This window comes from Puntigrus tetrazona, chromosome 24 (assembly GCF_018831695.1).
Source record: "Puntigrus tetrazona isolate hp1 chromosome 24, ASM1883169v1, whole genome shotgun sequence".
NCBI lineage: Eukaryota > Metazoa > Chordata > Actinopteri > Cypriniformes > Cyprinidae > Puntigrus > Puntigrus tetrazona.
In genome coordinates, this window is record NC_056722.1 from 14,889,254 (window position 1) to 14,907,777 (window position 18,524).

The 18,524-nt window shown below is 39.6% G+C and overlaps 1 pseudogene; it reads left to right on the top strand.

Moving 5' to 3' along the window:
• Positions 1-691: 691 nt before the first annotated feature.
• LOC122330211 overlaps positions 692-18,524 on the top strand; it is a 43,626-nt pseudogene continuing 25,793 nt past the window's right edge.

The window sequence follows — 18,524 nt, forward strand, 5'->3', positions numbered from 1 at the left end:
TGTACAGTATATTTTGAATATTGCGTTGCTTGTGAATAATTTATAAATAATATGCCATTAAAGTTTTTGAGTAGGCTTACCATTGTTTACTTTGCGTTATAATTGAGTTTGCTTTCATTTTTAATTATCTTCAAAATTATCAGACTAGGTTATAATAATCCTTTAAAGGAACTTTATTCACTGAAACGTATTCAAATAGCAAATTGATGTGCATGCAGCTCTCAAAATGATTCCAAATCATATCTATGTGTTCATATTTTTAACTGGAAATTGGCTTCTGAGTGTGCTGACACCTGCCGTTAATTCGTAGTATTTTCAAACTGTAGTTTGTATGATATTACAAAAGCAGTAGATCAAAATGATGTGGTCAGTATGGTGTTGTATTTTAAAGAAATACTTTAATTTAACAAGGATGCACTACATTGATTAAAAGTGACATTAACGTCAATTAAAATGTTACAAAATAATTATTTTTATTTAGTTTTTGTTTTTTTTAATACTGTTCTGTTCAAAGTTTATCAAAGCATTTAAAAAAAAAAAACAGTATCACAGTATCTACTTTGGGTTATATACATATATATGTATGCAGGCCTATATATATATTTTCAGCGCTTGATTTGTTGCTCCTCAAACTAGACTACAGTACATTACATTATCAGAAGATGTAGACTTTTATTTTGAAATATCCTGAAGTCGTGAACTTTTCTCCATTTTACTTTGTAACGCAATGGATCGCCAAATCACCGCTGTCCGTCCAGAACATCGATTTAACACTAATAACCTGAAAAGTTATCTGTCAGGCAAACTTGACAGTTTTTCAGACAGCAGCACTTTTACGCTGCAGCAATACAGGTAAGAAATTCCACAACACATTTTTTTCAAGTGCACCTAATGCAAACAAAATGCATGTTTTGCTTGTTTGTTGTTGTATTTTACTTATTTGTTTTTTACAGAGCTGGGCAATCCAACCCAACGTTTTACATTGAGACTGCAGATAAGCGTCATGTGCTCAGAAAGAAGCCTCCAGGAGAGCTGCTGCCCGGAGCTCATAAGGTACTGTGTTCTGTACATCGCTCGTTGTAGTATTACGATAAAGTGAAACTTCAGAATAACTGATTCTTTGATGAATACCTGTAAAGTAGAGTTTAATGTAATTGGCATGTTGAGTTTAAGTTTATTTAGGTTAGTCCAACGCTGTTTTTATAATTCAAAAAAAAAAAAAAAAAAAAGACTTTGGGACTTTGGGACCTGACTGATAACTTGACAACACAACAACAAATAATATTTCGCTAGGTAAACCAGTAGAGGGAGACTGAACTACATAATTTAAATGTATTTATTTATTTATGCTTATTTCACTTTAAATTATTTTTGTTTAATTCAAGAAGCCAGTTTGCTGTCATGATGTATAATTTATTATTTGTTATATCTCATTTTTCTGTATTGATACATGTATGTACACATACACATACACACACAATTTTTTTTCATTTGCATTTTTAGCATTATTTAGCTCATACACTCAAAAACTAAAAAAATGGTTTTAAATAATGAGGCTTTCATTTATCAAGTACGAACATTTCAGCGTCAGTTATAACATTAATCAGCCAAATGTTTGGCATTGGAACTGAATCTGAGCAAGCATACTGAGGTAGCAAAGTTACCATTTGTATATTACTATATTACTTTTTTAAATTAATTTATTGTAAGATAAATGTTAATACACTGTGCATTTTATTAACAGTGTCTGAGATTCTGGCCTTACAACTGTCATTTACTTATTTTTTTAAACCATATAATGATATGATTTGGTCAATAATTGATACATTTGGTTGCATAATTAATTATATAAAAGTATTTGCATGGAAAAACTGTAAATACTCCAAGGAAAAATGTAAAAGATTAATTATTGTTATGTTTGTATTGATAATTGATCATTTAATTGTTTTTGGGGTCATTTAGAGTTGCAAATGCTGACATGTAATTGCTTGCAACTACTTAGATTAATTATTGTGCAAATCAGGTAATTATTTCGATTAAAGACATTCACAGACAGTCCTAAATGGTACACAATAGGCTATATCCTTATAATTCAGCCATTCAATACACTGCCTCGTAAGAACATTACTAAACATGATTTATCATATATTTAACATACAAAGCTTATTTAAACATGTTGTTTAGGCAAATTAATTCAAACCAATTTCTTTTGTCTGCATGTTTCTGGCCTTTGCATCACATCTGGCTCTTTAAAGGGACAGTCCAGCCCAAAATTTTTATCCTCTCATGATATGCACAACCTCATCCTGTCCCAGATGTTTATGACTTGCTTCCATAACTTGCTTTAGCCCATATGTAATCCATGTGTACAGAATCAGTTTAAAAACTACACAAGGAAACACAGTGGTCAAGTTTAAAATATTAGTATTAGTTTTTACCTTGCATCATTTTGCTTGAGAAAACATTGATTAATGAAAATCTAATTAAAAGTATAATTAATTCTAATTAAAAGAAAATTTTAAAAAGAAGACTTTCATAAGTGTTTGTATTGTACTGCTGTCTTTTTTTTGTGTGGTTGTGTTTTTGAAGCGTTTTAATGAGCATTTTAATTTGAACATTTTATTTACTTTATTTTTAAGCAATTTCATTTTGTTTCAACAAGATGTTTCAACATGACGAAACAAGAAAAAAAGCTTGCTTGGAACCTCAACATAGCACATTTCTGCAGGATAAAGCAAATTTCCTTCATTGAATTCAAATGTATGGGCTAATGGCTTGTGCTGCTTCAAACAGTTAAAGTGTGGATAAAGGGTTCTAGAAGGTAGAAATTTAGTATGTTGCTTGGTGGATGGAGGAAGACAAAGAAGTTATGTGCAAGAGACTAATCCTAAATATAGGATTGTTTAGAAAGAAGATTTCGAAAACCGTTTTGGGAAGTATAGACTTTGGGCATATTGAACTAGATACCTAAAAGTCTAGAAGAATAAGAAGCTCCCGCATGAGAATAAGGCAGAATAGCCTCAGAATAACCAAGCAAGAGCTTACTCATAAATATAGATACTGGAGTCACATAGTTATAGGAACTAGCCACTAAGGTTCCTCGAGAAATGAATGTTCTCCTAGGGCCATCTTACTGGTTGCTATCTTAAGACGGCAGACAGTGATACTATTTAGGCTAGGAAAAAAGTCAGACAAGCTGCAATGGATGCACAAGCCATTATTGGCAATGTAGAAAAAAATTACATTTTTCATTTCAGTTAATAACAGTAATTATCCCAATAACTGTCAAATCTTCTTTCTTTCTTCTTGAGCTGGAGTTGAAGAACCATGGTTATGTTGAGTGACCTGAGACATTTTGTGACTGCAGATAGATAGAGAGTATGCTGTTCAAAAGGCTCTATATTCTGTTGGATTTCCTGTTCCTCGTCCAGTGCTGTACTGCACAGATACTCATGTTATCGGCACAGAGTTTTACATCATGGAACATATACAGGTACCTATAACCAGTAATTGTTAACTTCAATAAATTTCATTCAATAAATTAATGAATCATATAATTTCTGCTTTGAACCATTTTTGAGTTAAATATAGCCAAACTGGGGCATTTGTTTTTTAAGATTGTACTCTTTGAGTTGCAAAGTTTTTAAAATGCAAAATTTAAACACTTTGGCCAGAAGGGGGCAGGCAAGGTGTTTTCGACCCACTTATCAGTCTGTTTAGTTTTCAGTTGTTTATGAATGGAGGGATTCTTTGAAGAATGATGATATGCTGTAAATGTACATCTTCACATCAGGGACGTATATTCAGAGACCCGAGGCTTCCAGGGGTCAGTGCGTCAGAGCGGACAGCTCTGTTTGTGGCTGCAGTGGAGACACTAGCCAAACTCCACTCCCTAGATGTCAGTACACTTGGCCTTTTGGGATATGGGAAGGGAACAGGTTATTGTAAGAGACAGGTGAGACGATAAAATAATCAATGAAATCAGTAATTTTACTCTTACTCTTATTCTTCTTTATAGCTACTGTCTTCTTTTCACTCAAAATAAATAAATATTCTTCCAGGTCTCCACATGGACAAAGCAGTATAAAGCCTCTGCCCACAAAGAGATACCAGCCATGGATAAACTTTCAGATTGGCTAACTAACAACCTTCCAAACAGCGACAATGAAGTGTCCCTTGTTCATGGCGATTTCCGAATTGACAACTTGATATTCCACCCTACAGAGGTATCATTCGAAAGTTTTCTTAATGATTCACCAAAGCTGCATTTCCTAAAAAATAAATAAAAATAATAATAATAATAATAATAACAGTAATGTGAAAGATTATTTTAATATTTGAAAATCTGGGTCTCCTGAAAGATTCATTGTCTCTCTGCAGGCTCGTGTATTGGCTGTTCTGGACTGGGAATTGTCCACTACTGGACAGCCAATAGCAGACTTGGCTTACTTTCTAATGCCACACTACTGGCCCAGTCACTACCAAGTCTTCAGCACAATGGGTGGAGTCACAGGAGTGAAAGGTGGAACATCTCTCTTTTATTTTTATTTCTATTTTATATTTCTGTAGAGTTCGGAAAACAGTATAATTTTTTTGTCAGTACTGGCATTTTCTTAATTTGTCCTTATATTTATATATACTCTTATTTTTTCTTTCATACATTGTTTTTGAACAGGAATTCCCTCTCCAGATGACCTTATCTCCATCTACTGCCATTGTCGAGGCATCCCAAACTCTCTTTCCCAGAAAAACTTCTTCATTGCCATGGCTATTTTTAAAATGGCTTCAATTGCACAGGTATTGAGTTCTAAAAGTTAATGCAGGCAGAGAGGAAGAGTATTATAACAGGAAAGCACAAACTTAAAAACTTATTAAGTAATTTTCTTTCCCCATTTAAGGGGATCTATGCAAGGCATTTGTTGGGCAATGCCAGTTCTCTTAATGCAGCTGAGTTTGAAGAGAGTGTGGAGCCCTTAGCTGAGCTGGGTTTACAGATCGCCCTCAGGTACAAAACCACAAACTTTACTCTATATGCACATTAGAGGAAATACCAGCATGACAGATCATTTGTTTGAATGTTTTTAGGTTTTCAGTGTCCAAAAAGTTATTTTAAGGATATATTTCATCAAAAGCAAATTTTGTTTAATGAGCAAATTGTGTTTTGGTTGTATTTTTATGGTTGTTTCCTTAGAATCAGAATATGTAATTAAAAGGTGTTTTCGTGTAAGCAGGGTGTGTAATTATTGTTTGGTGTTCTTGTTGTAAGGGTATGTAATTATAAATGTTAATAATAATTTTTTTATAAAGGATAAATTGTTTTTATCTGTAGCTCCACGTTAGCTATGCCAATTTCTGATGAGCTGTTCATGCTGTCACCCAAAGGACAGGCTGTCCTTCAGCATATGAAAGAGTTCATGAGAAAGCATGTACTTCCTGCTCAACAGGTCAGCACTGCCGTCATCTCTGTTGGACATGCCTCACATTAATACCACATGAGCACATAACGATATACAATTATAAATACTGCAAATAAATAATTAAAGGTAAAAGGTAAATATGGTAGATAATGATAATGATAGTGATTAAATCATTATGATCATTTAAAGAGATTACTATGAACCTCACAATATTTCATTATGTTTTTAGGAAGTAAAAGATTACTATGCCAAGCACAAAGACACACCTGAGAGATGGCAAACACCAGCTGTGATAGAGGAGTTGAAGGTGATGATAAGTACAATCATGCATTATTTACATATAGTACTATTAAATCATGTAATATGTTAGTAAAATTTTAAATAAATTATTTATTTATAGTTTTTCATCAAGGATGCCTTAAGTTGAGGATGCCAAAAGAGATTGTTCTTTTTATTTCAAATAAATGTTGTTTTGAATTTAATATTAATCAAAGAATCCTAAAAGACGTAATGGTTTCCACAGAAATATGAAAATACATTTAACATGAAAAACAGTTCTTTTAAAGAATAATACAATTTATTAGATTTTTTTTAGTTTTTACTGTGTGTTACTGTATTTTGTTTTGCTTTGGTGAACAAAGTTGTTAAACATTATACAAATCTAGAACTTGAACAGACAATAATTCAACTGATGAAAGTTCTTGTGAGCAGGCAAAGGCTCGAGCTGCAGGCCTGTGGAATTTGTTTCTTCTGGCTGAGAGTGGCCTGTCTCAGCTGGATTATGCACATATTGCAGAGGAGACTGGACGCTGCTTCTACGCCCCAAAATCTTTAACTGTCAGGCCCCAGGTGGGTGTGTGTCAGAAATTTTACTTTTTTATGGAGCTTTTAGATTATGGGTTTGTACTTAAGGAAGACTCCTACCTTTGGATTTATACTGCTAAATGCTAAAAAAATTATATGAATTACACACAAATGTATAGCTATAATTACAGAAATGTTATTTGTCACAGGTTTGTGTTAGGTAAATACTATAATGTTTACAACAACTACAACAAAAAACGTTTTACAGATCAGAATTGTATAACAATTATGAATGGTTTAAATGGTAGCACTAATGTTAAATTCTTGTTATTATATGTAAAGATCTTCTTATTGTTCCTTTATGTAATATATGGCAGGCTGAAACGGCTTCTCGAGAAAAAAACAAAAAAAAAGTAGGGCAGGACTTTTAATTTGTCCATCAGTATTCAATCGTTAAATCGTTTTGATTAGCTTATTTCTGCAATTCTTGTCAATGACTGGATGTTGGAGGGAAGGGATTATTGACCCCCCACCATTTTGTAAAATGATGTACAAAAATATATATTTATGAAAATAATAAAATACAAAATAAAATATTTCTCTAATTTGATTTTATTGTGACTATGACTATTTAACAGACACTGGCAATATGGAAGTCCTGCACCTGTATGGTACTGAAGAGCAGAAGAGACTCTGGCTGGAACCCCTACTAAGAGGAGACATACGGTCCTGCTTCTGTATGACAGGTAATGTAAAATTGAATAATTGTAATTGTCTATTAATTTTAAAGAAAATCTTGTATAATTAGTTTCAGGTTGGACATGTTACTTTGGTGGACGTGTCTTTGGGACGTTTACACATTCATTAAAAAGGCGGACAAAACATAACATTGGAACAGAATATATCTTCCATTTAAAAAAAAAAAAAAAAAACTTGGACAAAGCCAAGCCTCTTTATTGTGACACGTAGGCCCCTATTTTAACGATCTAAACACAAAGTTTATACCGAACAGTGTAGGTGCACTGAGGGCATATCCAAATCCACTTTTGCCATTTTAATAACTGGAAAACGGCCTGTGTGCCTGGGTGCATAGTCAAAATGGGTTTTCCCTATTCTCTAGGGAAGTAATGGGTGTTGTTTGGGCATAATGTGCAATAAATCAATCAGAGTCTCATCTTCCTTTACCTTTAAGAGTGAGTTGCGCTTGTACCATGGCAGATTTCTATTGTAACATGGATGCAGAGGCATTGTTAGAATCCATCTGCAGGAGATTTATTTGCACTGAGGCAATAATCATAAACGGGTAGACAGGCAGTAGGTCAGAACCAAAACAGAAATCCAGTTTGGCAAACAAAACAGAAGGTCAAGTCCAAAATCGTGAAACAGATAAACAGGCAATGATCATACACGAGGCAGGTCAATGGCAGATATAGAATGCCCGGTAAGGCAGATGTACTGGCAATACTTCCCATCGTCCTGTTGGAAGGCCTCTGAAAATAAAGGCCTCCAAACAGAAAATGAGGAGAGAAGAAGCTGAGAATGGGAGCCCAGCTGGTATTCGGGCAAGGGCTCCCTTTGCTGGCTAGGTGTTACAGAAATTGCTCTGTGAAATTCCTTGTTGAGTGACCGATCCAGAATGTCCCGTGTGGCTACCCATAATCTCTCCTCTGGTCCATAGCCCTCCCAGTCCACTAGGTATTGGAGCTGACCCCCTCTTCGTCTGGAGTCCAGCAACTCGTTCACCTGATAAACGGGAGCCCCATCTGGGGCCCTTCTGGGGCCTCCTCCAATGGTGGTGGTTCTGGAGTAGGAGAGATACGATAATTAGCAGGAAGCTCTAACTGTATGTGACGTCATTAATTCTTTTTAGAATTTTAAATGGACCAACATACCTGGGACTGAGCTTCCTGCTTGGTTAGCCGCAACTTGATATTGCTTGTAGAGAGCCAGACCCGTTGACCCGGTTGGTAGGAAGGGTGTGGGCGACGTTTGAAATTTCGGAGTCCTGACAGCTTGTTGAAGCTGAAAGTGAGCACTGTCCGAAACCCTCTCACTACAACGTATCCAGTCATCCACCGCTGGAACCGAAGACGGTTCTCCAGACCACAGGATCAGTGGAGGTTGGAACCCCAGGACACATTAGAACTGAGTGAGGCCTGTAGATGAGGACATGAACTGGGTACCTCGGTCACTGACAATGTCCTCTGGTAGACTGTAAACTCTGAATACATGATGGAAGGGGGCTTGGGCTGTTTCTATGGCAGTGGGGAGTCCTTTCAGAGGTATCAGATGGCAGGATTTGGAAAAGTTATTTGAAGTTGGTAGGTCAATGACAAAGTCGATCGAGAGGTGAGGCCAGGGTCGCTGTGGGATGGGGAGTGGTTTGAGGTAATTCTTTCGGTGTTTTAGATGACATAGGCCGTGATCTCTTTAATAATCTCGGGCCACCGGAATGAGTTTTGTACAAGGTGAATGATTCGAGAAATACCTGGGTTTCCTGCACTGAGGAGGTATGGACCAACTGCATGATGCGTTGCCTTAAGTTGGAGGGAATGTAGTGTTTGTTCAGGGGACATTGTCCTGGTGGGGGTTCTTGTTGGTTGGCTCATTGTAATTCCTCCATAATGTCCCACGACACTGGTGCTAGGACTACGGATGGAGTAAGAATGATTTCAGGATCTTGGTGATCGATGAGTTGATCATAGTGGTGGGACAGAGCATTTGCTTTTTGCTACCAGGTCGATATATGACTGTAAACTGAAACCGAGTGAAGAATAATGACCAGGGGGCTTCATGGGGGTTCAGATGTTTTGCACTCTTAATATATTCAAGGTTCTTATGGTCAGTAATAACCTAAAAATGGGGTGAATCGCTTCCTCTAGCCAGTGTCACCAGTCTTCAATTGATGCCTTCATCGATAACAACTCCTTGTTCCCAACATCATAATTTGTTTCTGCAGGAGTGAGCTTCATAGAGAAAAAAAGCAGGGATGAAGCTTGCCTGATTGGTAGGATCTTTGAGAGAGAACGCCTCCAATGCCACAGTCAGATGCATCAAATTCAACTATGAAGGGAAGGTCAGCGTCAGGATGCTCTAGAATAGGGGACAAAGTGAACTTTTCCTTCAATGTGAAAAAGGCTTGGTTCGCCTCCTGAATCCCTTGTAGCTTGGTGGCTTTTTCCTTGAGTCGAGACGTTAGTGGGGAAGCGACTTTGCTCTTGGGAGGCATGGCTTTAGAAAGTAGGTTGATGGCACAATCCCAAGGTCGGTAAGGGGAAAACTGGAAAACACGTCAGATAAATCATAACAAGAAGGCATTTGAACAGGTTTGTTGGTCTCTGGACTTTCAATCCTGTTTGTAAAACATAGAGTAGGCTTGGTAGGGAGGCAGTGATTGCAACCGAAAGAAGATCATTTTCTGAGTTCACCATTTTACCATGAGATGCATAGGCTCATTCTCTTGGCGTGAGTTGACTAGGACTGTTACAAGGGTAGTGAGTAGATTGTTTCTGCTGGGCGTTTGCCATGAGGTTATCGATTTTTATAGTGAGAGTGATGAAATCGGGGAAGGACAATTGTTCTCCTCTACAAGCCAGGCCTTCAGTGCAATATTATTCCAACCACTCTGTGCTGCTAGTGTGCAAAACTCAATGGCATATTCAGCGGCAGGTTGACTAATAGGTTAATAATCGGTAGTTTTATTTGGGCTGAGACAATAATCATAAATGGGTAGACAGGCAGTAGGTCAGAACCAAACCAGCAATCCAGTATGGCGAACAAAACAGAAGGACAAGTTCAAAGTCATGAAACAGATAAACAGGCAATGATCATACACAAGGCAGGTAAATGGCAGATATAAAACAGTCAATAAGGCAGGTGAGTCATCTGATGAGTCAGTTTATATCTATATATATGTGTGTGTTAAAATTGGCACAGCTGTTTAATTAATTAGACAATTTCATTCATCGTTATAAGTAGTAATAGGCTGAACTTCAAATTATCTGATCCACGCAATGACAGTCCATCATTACATTTTTGTATGTATGTAGCTTACACAATAAATTCCTTTAGTTTTTAATATGTGGCATGTGTGCTGCTGCGCATCCCTGTGTGTAATAAACAAAGTCAATGCGCACTATGGACCCCCCCCAGAGGCGCATTTTCTACTAACGCGCTCTTTAAATAACAAAAAAACTGTCTATTTTCAGTTCTTCATAATAGTGCAACATGGCACTAAACACCTCTTTTTTTGACCACCACGCCCAGGGGTGCACAAATAGGTGCATTTGCTAGTTAAACGACGTTGTGCTTGACCGGAAAATGAGAACTGCGTCAGGCTGAAACTAGCAAACACACTTGCACTGAGCCTTGCACCGGGTGTATGATAGGTCCCATATTCATTAGTAATCCCTTAACTTAAAAGGATGATTTATAATTAAGTTGAAAATGAGATCTGTGTTCAGTGAGTAAACAAGGAGAAAAACAGCTGATCGATTACATTAAGAAAAAAGCCAAATTATTTTGATACTTTTTCTAACTGAGCAAGCCAAAAGATGACTATATATTGTGTGACCACGTATAGTGATTAAAAAGGAATCAAGTTTCTCAACATACAGATGGTGCTGTAATGCCCCTAGAGTTTTCAGATGTGTTGATGTATGACAATTTTCCCATTATTTATCCCAGTGTGTGCATGTGTGTCGTTTTAGCTGTCATACTACAGACAATAGTTGTAATTTTTCTTCATATTTGAGTAACAAATATCAGATGTGATATGAAGCCTCTATACTAGGTTATCATTTCCACCTTGACAGCCAATCTCTTTGTCTGTGCTTTGTCACTCTGCTGTTAACCACCAGATAGTGTCCTCTAGTGCAGTTGTTTCGTTTTGTCTTCGTTTCTCTTATTATCCACAAGAATACACTTTTGTTTGTGGATAAGGGATAATTGATTCAAAAGAGTGTAAAGAAAAGGATCTTTTAAATCTTTTAGAAGTCTACTTTAAGATGTGCAGTAAACATGAAAGTTCTTAGAATTGTCATAAATTGTCATACAAAATGTTGGTTTCATATTTCACATTGTGCTATATTCTGTATTGTGATAAATTATTTAATTTACCAACCTATTCAATTAAATGTTTATTATGTGGTGTTACAATTATTTCCATTGTGCTCTTTGTATTGATTATTTTCAAAAACATTTTGATGTTAACTTGAAACAGTCATATTATACTTGTGACATAAGAGACTTGTGAGCCTCTTTTTTTTTTTTTTGGAAAGTTTTTCATCACTGAACCTAATATTCTGTGTTTTTCTTATTTCTAGAGCCGGATGTTGCTTCAAGTGATGCGACTAACATGGAGTGCACCCTTCACAAAGACAAAGACCATTTTATCATTAATGGCAAAAAGTGGTGGAGCAGCGGTAAGTATGTGAATGTAACAGTAAGAGGCTGAAAGTAGGAGTGAAGAGGAAATATTTTGTTTGTCAGTTGTCAAGAAAATAAATTGTAATTTTTGGGGTTTTACTCCTGTGGAGACTAAACACGTTAAAAGGAACACTGAACAGCGGGTGTTAAGATTTCATTGCCAATATTGTTTAAACTAATATCTTACCACAAAGGCATAAAGAAATATATCACCAGAATGATTCATCCCATAAAACGACCCTGTTCATCCAAATCTTCTCGATGACTGGCATGACATTTAAAAACCATTTAGATGTTTACATAAACCAGCTATGCAGAATCTGTGAACGATAAACAGACTTGGGAAGCTCAAAGTGATCACAACGGGTGGCAAAGCAGAAACAGACCAATTAGTCTAAGTTCCTGCCTTCAGCTTCACAGACCTAGAACTGAGTTGCAAGGATAAGCCCACTATCATCTCTTCCTGCCTTTGACAAGATTCAGAAGAAGTTTTTGCATTTTGAAGATTTTTCCCATAGTCAGACACATAATTTGATTAAAAGTAATTTTTTTTTCATTTTACATTTGAAAACTGAATCATTGTGATTCATCTTAGTCATTTTCAAAATGAATATGCTGAAATGAACAGTCTATTATAAGCTTTAAACCCACCCTCTCTTGCTTTCGTTTTCATTTATATTTTTAGGAAAGCTGACCACAGGTATGCGTAATTGCATTTTGTTGACGTGTGGAACAGCAGTTTCATGATACAAAGTTTAAAAAGAATTTTTATGTGATGAAAGGACGTTTTACCATTTATTGCAGTGAGATAACATCAATGATCAGGGTTTTAACTTGTATTTCATCCTGTTTACAATGCCCAAGGTTGTTTTTAAATTTGTATGGAATGCTTGGTATTTGTCTCTTAAACACTGTCCCCTGTAGAACATTCCAGATGGTTCTAGCTGTGGGTCTTTGTGGTTTTGGGGGCCTCCTGAATTAAACATCCTCAAAGCATGACAAATGACCAAAAGCCTGTTATTCTCACTAAATTAACTCCATAAAGGTTTTGTTTTCGAGAAACTAGGGTAATTTATACTTTTGAAATGAACTTTATTATTATTATCAATATTTTTGTTATTATTATGGAGGGAGGTTGGGGGATGACTATTAATGCTAATCATACATTACATCTATGTGTAATTCTATGTTCTGTTGTTATTATTATTTTATTTATATCTAGAAAATCTCGTATATCTTTTTTGTATCTGGAAATCTTTCTTAGAACTGTAAACTCATTTGTATTTGAAAAATATCTTCAGATATGAATGGTTACAATTTGTGAGACCTTTTTTGATCTGACTTCTGACTGTCATCAGTGTGCAGTATGTGGTCTTTGTGTCCTTGAGCAGTGGAAAGTATAAGACTGTATAAGAGCTCCGTATCTCCTGTTTTTGTTTTTTTTTTTAGTTTTTTTTGAGAGGCACAGATGGTGTTTTTCACTACTATCATAAACCACCATCAGTTCTGGGGAGTGCTAAACATATCTTTATTCTTACATGTGGAATGAATTTCAGACAGTTAATCATAGACAGTGTAATGACAGTCAAAGGCCAAACATGTTTCATTTAAGAACCTTCGTAAAGTACACTTAATTTTAGTCCAATATATATGTTATATATTTTAGGTTTGTTTTTCCACTAAGAGCAAATGTTGTTTTATTTTTATAATAACTTTTTGGTTTCCATGTCTTCTGGCTAGAAGGGTATTTGTTGATTATACAAAAGAAGGTTTCTAGTTAATTTGGTTTGGACACACTTTGCAGAATGCAAATATAAATGAAGTGCCCAAAACGTAACACATTTACTTGCAAATGTGTGTAGTTTGTTTATGTAGTGTGTTTGTAATCACGCTCATAAGACCAGATTTTGTTGTAGGATTAGCATGTACTCATTATACTTTATTTGCACTATATACAATTGTGTTCTATGTAAATGGCTTGGTGTACTCTGACTCTATATATATATCTCTCTATCTATCTATCTATCTATCTATCTATATATATATATATCTCTCTATCTATCTATCTATATATATATATATATATATATATATATATATATATATATGACGGGAGGAGCCAGCGACAGACACAGTGGGCGTGGCGTCAGGCCTCGGAGAGGCTTTTATTGACAAAATAATAATAATACAAAATAATAAAGTGTCCAGGGAAAAGTGTCCAAATAAAAGGGGATCTGGTGTCCTCGTCGTGCAGCGAGAAAGTGAAGGTTGAGGCCGTGTTCCAGGGGAAGGGTCCAGGTAAGGGGCGGAGTCCGGCGGTCGCTGCACGCTCCCTTTTTCTGGTCCGGCGCGCGGGGCGGCTTCTTCCGCGGCGTCTCCGTCGCCGTTGCTCGGGCGGCAGAGTGGGATGAGCTCTGTGTTCACGGACGGCGGGTGAGGTCCATCGCGCACCCTTCCTGGACCCACGAGGACACCAGCGTGCATGCACGGGGAAGAGACCGGTCTCCGAGGAGAGACGCGGTCAGGTATTTAACGGCGACGGTGACAAGGCTAATCCCCTTCAGGTGCGCCTCGTCACACGCCGCCAGACCTGACCGATACCACGCCCCTCCTCGAACACACCCACTCCGTCCGGGAGCCTGGTGAAGGGCGGCGAATAAAGGACGGGGTGATGGTGACAATAAAGAGGAGGGGCAGCCGACTCGTCACATTCCCCTCCCCAGCGTCAACCCCGTCAGGCGGTCGCCGCCCACGCAGGAGTGCTACCTTCCTCAACCAGGCTCCAGCAGTCGGAGTGGGCGGGGCAGGGATTCCTCTCCGGGCAACTCCCCTCTCGCACCGGGACAGAGAAACCGGGAATTAGTCGGAATGCTCAACCAGCCACCGGGTAAATGACCATAAGCAAGCGTCCACTTACCCTTCCTGGTGGCTGGGAGCGAGTCTCCGTTGTTCCTCCATCCCGGCATGGGTACCAGCGAGAGGGATGACGTCATCAGATGTCGCCCAACTGTGCCGTCTAAGCTCCGCCTTGCCCGCATTCTCCAGCACTGTGACGGGAGGAGCCAACGACAGACACAGTGGGCGTGGCGTCAGGCCTCGGAGAGGCTTTTATTGACAAAATAATAATAATACATAATAAAGTGTCCAGGGAAAAGTGTCCAAATAAAAGGGGATCTGGTGTCCTCGCTGTGCCGCGGGAAAAGTGAAGGTTGAGGCCGTGTTCCAGGGGAAGGGTCCAGGTAAGGGGCGAGTCCGGCGGTCGCACACGCTCCCCTTTTCTGGTCCGGGGCGCGCGGGGCGGCGGCTTCTTCCGCGGCGTCTCCGTCGCCCGTTGCTCGGGCGGCAGAGTGGGATGAGCTCTGTGTTCACGGACGGCGGGGTGAGGTCCATCGCGCACCCTTCCTGGACCCACGAGGACACCAGCGTGCATGCACGGGAAGAGACCGGTCTCCCGAGGAGAGACGCGGTCAGGTATTTAACGGCGACGGTGACAAGGCTAATCCCCTTCAGGTGCGCCTCGTCACACGCCGCCAGACCTGACCGATACCACGCCCCTCCTCTCGAACACACCCACTCCCGTCCGGGAGCCTGGTGAAGGGCGGCGAATAAAGGACGGGGTGATGGTGACAATAAAGAGGAGGGGCAGCCGACTCGTCACAATATATATATATATATATATATATTTTAATTATTCGCAATTAATCACATCCAACATCCAAAAAGGTTTTTGTTTATATTTATTAGGTGTATATGAATACACATGTCAATCACTTTAATGTATATAGTGCTTTTATCAATACAGATTTTATCAAAGCACTGAACAGTATCAAATAGGAGTATAGATTGATAGAGATGTATAATGATGAGATTGACACATTTTTATTTATTTGTTTTAAATGCAGTCTCTGTAATCAAAACGACAATAAAAATTAAGTGTCACCAACTAAGAAGGGACAGCGGCAAAGAAACAAAACCCCATCCGTGACAGAATGGAGAAAAAAAAAAGCAGAAACCAGGCTCAGTTGGGGCCAGTTCTCCTCTAGCCGAACATTTCTGATGAAAGTCATCTCTTGGTGCTTGTCCACTAGTATATGAAAAATATGAAAAAAAAGGATTAATGTTATTGTAGATGCCATTCTTTTTACGGTGTAACAAGTATGTTGTGTGTTATGGGGAGTGTTCCCAGTTCTGGCTGATCTAATTAAAGCAATTTAACAATCCTTTAACAGATTTGAATAACAGAAGCATATTAGAGTGTTATGTATAAGATAGGATACAGAGATAAGTCTTAAATATAGATTTAAACTGACAGAGTGTGTCTGCTTCCTGAATAGTGTTAGGGAGATAATTCCAGAGTTTGTCCAAATGAACATCTAGATATTAAGCAGACACTACATTAGTTCAATAGATTACAAATCTGAAGGGAAATAGGTTACATTTGATCGCTTTAAACAACAGGGAGAGATAAACAGAAAAGAGCAAAGCTACACGAAGCTATAAACACACAACCTCTCAGCAGGCAGTATATACCTCTCAACCTTTCAGTAAATGTATATCAAATTCAAATTCAAATTTTATTTGTCACATACACATACATACATGGTACGACATGCAGTGAAATGTTCTTTACAACCGTCCAGCATCAAAATAGAAACAAATTTAAATGTATATATAAATATAAAATTTAAGAAATATATATAAAAAGAAGTGTGCAAAGTAGAATATAAAAAAATAAAATAAAATAGAATATAAATATAAAGTATAAGATATAAAGTGTAAGTGTAAAGTGGCTGTGCAATGTCCAGTGCAAAGTGGCTAGTGCAATTGTCCAAATGTAAGTGGCGAGTATCTGGGGAAAGAGGGGTGAACATGGGAATTCCGGTATTTAGGTGCTGGGTGTTCTCTGGTTTAGACTCCGATGGCCTGCGGGGGAAGAAGCTCCTCCTCATTCTCTCTGTGTTTGCCTTCAGGGAACGAGCGCTTTCCTGAACGCAGCAGAGAAAAGAGTCCATTGTTGGGATGGCTGAGGTCTTCCACGATCTTCCTGGCCCTGGTACAGCACCGCTTGTTGTAGATGTGCTGCAGCACAGGGAGCTCAGTGCGGATGGTGCGCTCAGCTGACCGCACCACCTTCTGAAGGGCTCGCCTGTCCTGCACGGTGCTGTTTCCAAACCAGGAGGTGATGTTTCCCGTCAGGACACTCTCGATGGTGCAGGTGTAAAAGTTCCTGAGCACCTGAGATGGGAGTCTGAAGTCCCTTAAGCGCCTCAGATGGTATAGACGCTGCCGGGCCTTCTTCACCAGGGTGTTGATGTGACAGGACCAAGACAGGTCCTGCGTGATGTGAACACCCAGGTACCGGAAACTGTCCACTCTCTCCACTGGGGTCCCGTCGATCTTGATGGGATGGTAAGAGCGCACCTGCTTCGTGCTGAAGTCCACTATTAACTCCTTTGTTTTGCTGACGTTCAGGAGAAGATTGTTCTCCTGACACCATCTCTCCAGGTTGTTGATCTCCTGAAGGTAGGCCATCTCATCGTTGTTGGAGATCAGGCCCACCACGACAGTGTCGTCAGCAAATTTAATGATGGTGGTGGAGTTTGTAGTGGCCACACAGTCATGTGTGTACAGCGAGTACAGCAGGGGGCTCAGAACACAACCCTGAGGGGCTCCAGTGCTGAGAGTGAGGGAGGATGAGGTGTGTTTTCCCATCCGTACGGCTTGTGGTCTGTCGGTCAGGAAGTTGGTGATCCAGTGACGCAGGGATGGGCTGAGTCCCAGGACCTCCAACTTCGAGGTGAGCGTGGAGGAACTATGGTGTTGAACGCTGAACTATAGTCCACGAACAGCATTTTCACATAGTTCCCTTTCCTAAAATCCAGGTGGCTTGTGGTTGTGTGGAGGAGGTGTGTGATGGCATCCTCCGTAGACCGGTTTTGGCGGTAAGCAAACTGTAGTGGGTCGAGTGTGTCCGGTAGTGATGCGGTGATGAAGTCTCTGACGAGTCTCTCGAAGCACTTCATCACTACAGACGTCAGAGCTACAGGGCGGTAATCATTAAGGCAAGATGGTTGAGGTTTCTTCGGCACAGGAACAATGATGGACTCTTTGAAACACGAGGGGACTACAGACTGTTTCAGGGAGAGATTAAATATCTCAGTGAACACCGGTGCTAGCTGGTCAGCACAGGCTCTCAGAACCCGACCTGTGATGCCGTCAGGTCCTGCTGCCTTCCTGGTGTTCACTTTCCTGAATGCCCTCCTTACGTCGTGCTCCGAAATGGTGAACGCGATTTCCTCTCCGGCTCTCTCGGCGTGCGTGCTGTTAATCATGCGCTAGCGGCGCTAAGCGTGATTAGCGTGATTAGCTGCAGCCTCGAAACGAGCATAAAGGTGTTTAGCTCGTCTGCCAGAGAAGCATCCGCGCTCTCCACTCTGGAGGTTGGCGTTTTATAGTCCGTGATGTTTCTCAGTCCCTGCCAAAGGCTCCTAGAGTCACTGTGTTGAAACTGTGACTCAAGTTTCCTCCCGTAGCGCCTCTTTGCCTCCTTTACCGCTTTGCGCACGCCGTACGACGCAGCCTTGTATTCAGACATATCCCCGCTGACAATCCCGTATTATAGGCTGCGGAGCGGGATCTCAGAGAGTCGCGGATAGTTTTGTCTACCCACGGCTTCTGGTTGGGAAACGTCCTGATGACGGTTTTCTCTACCGTGTCATCCGCTAGTTTCCGATGAATCCCACCACCGCTTCCGTGAACACGCTTGACGCCCTCGGAGCTACACCTGAACATGGCCCAGTCTGCGCTATCCAAAGCGCCCTGCAGGGCGGCCACCGAATGGTCAGTCCAGCGTGACACCTCCCTCTGTACCGGGCT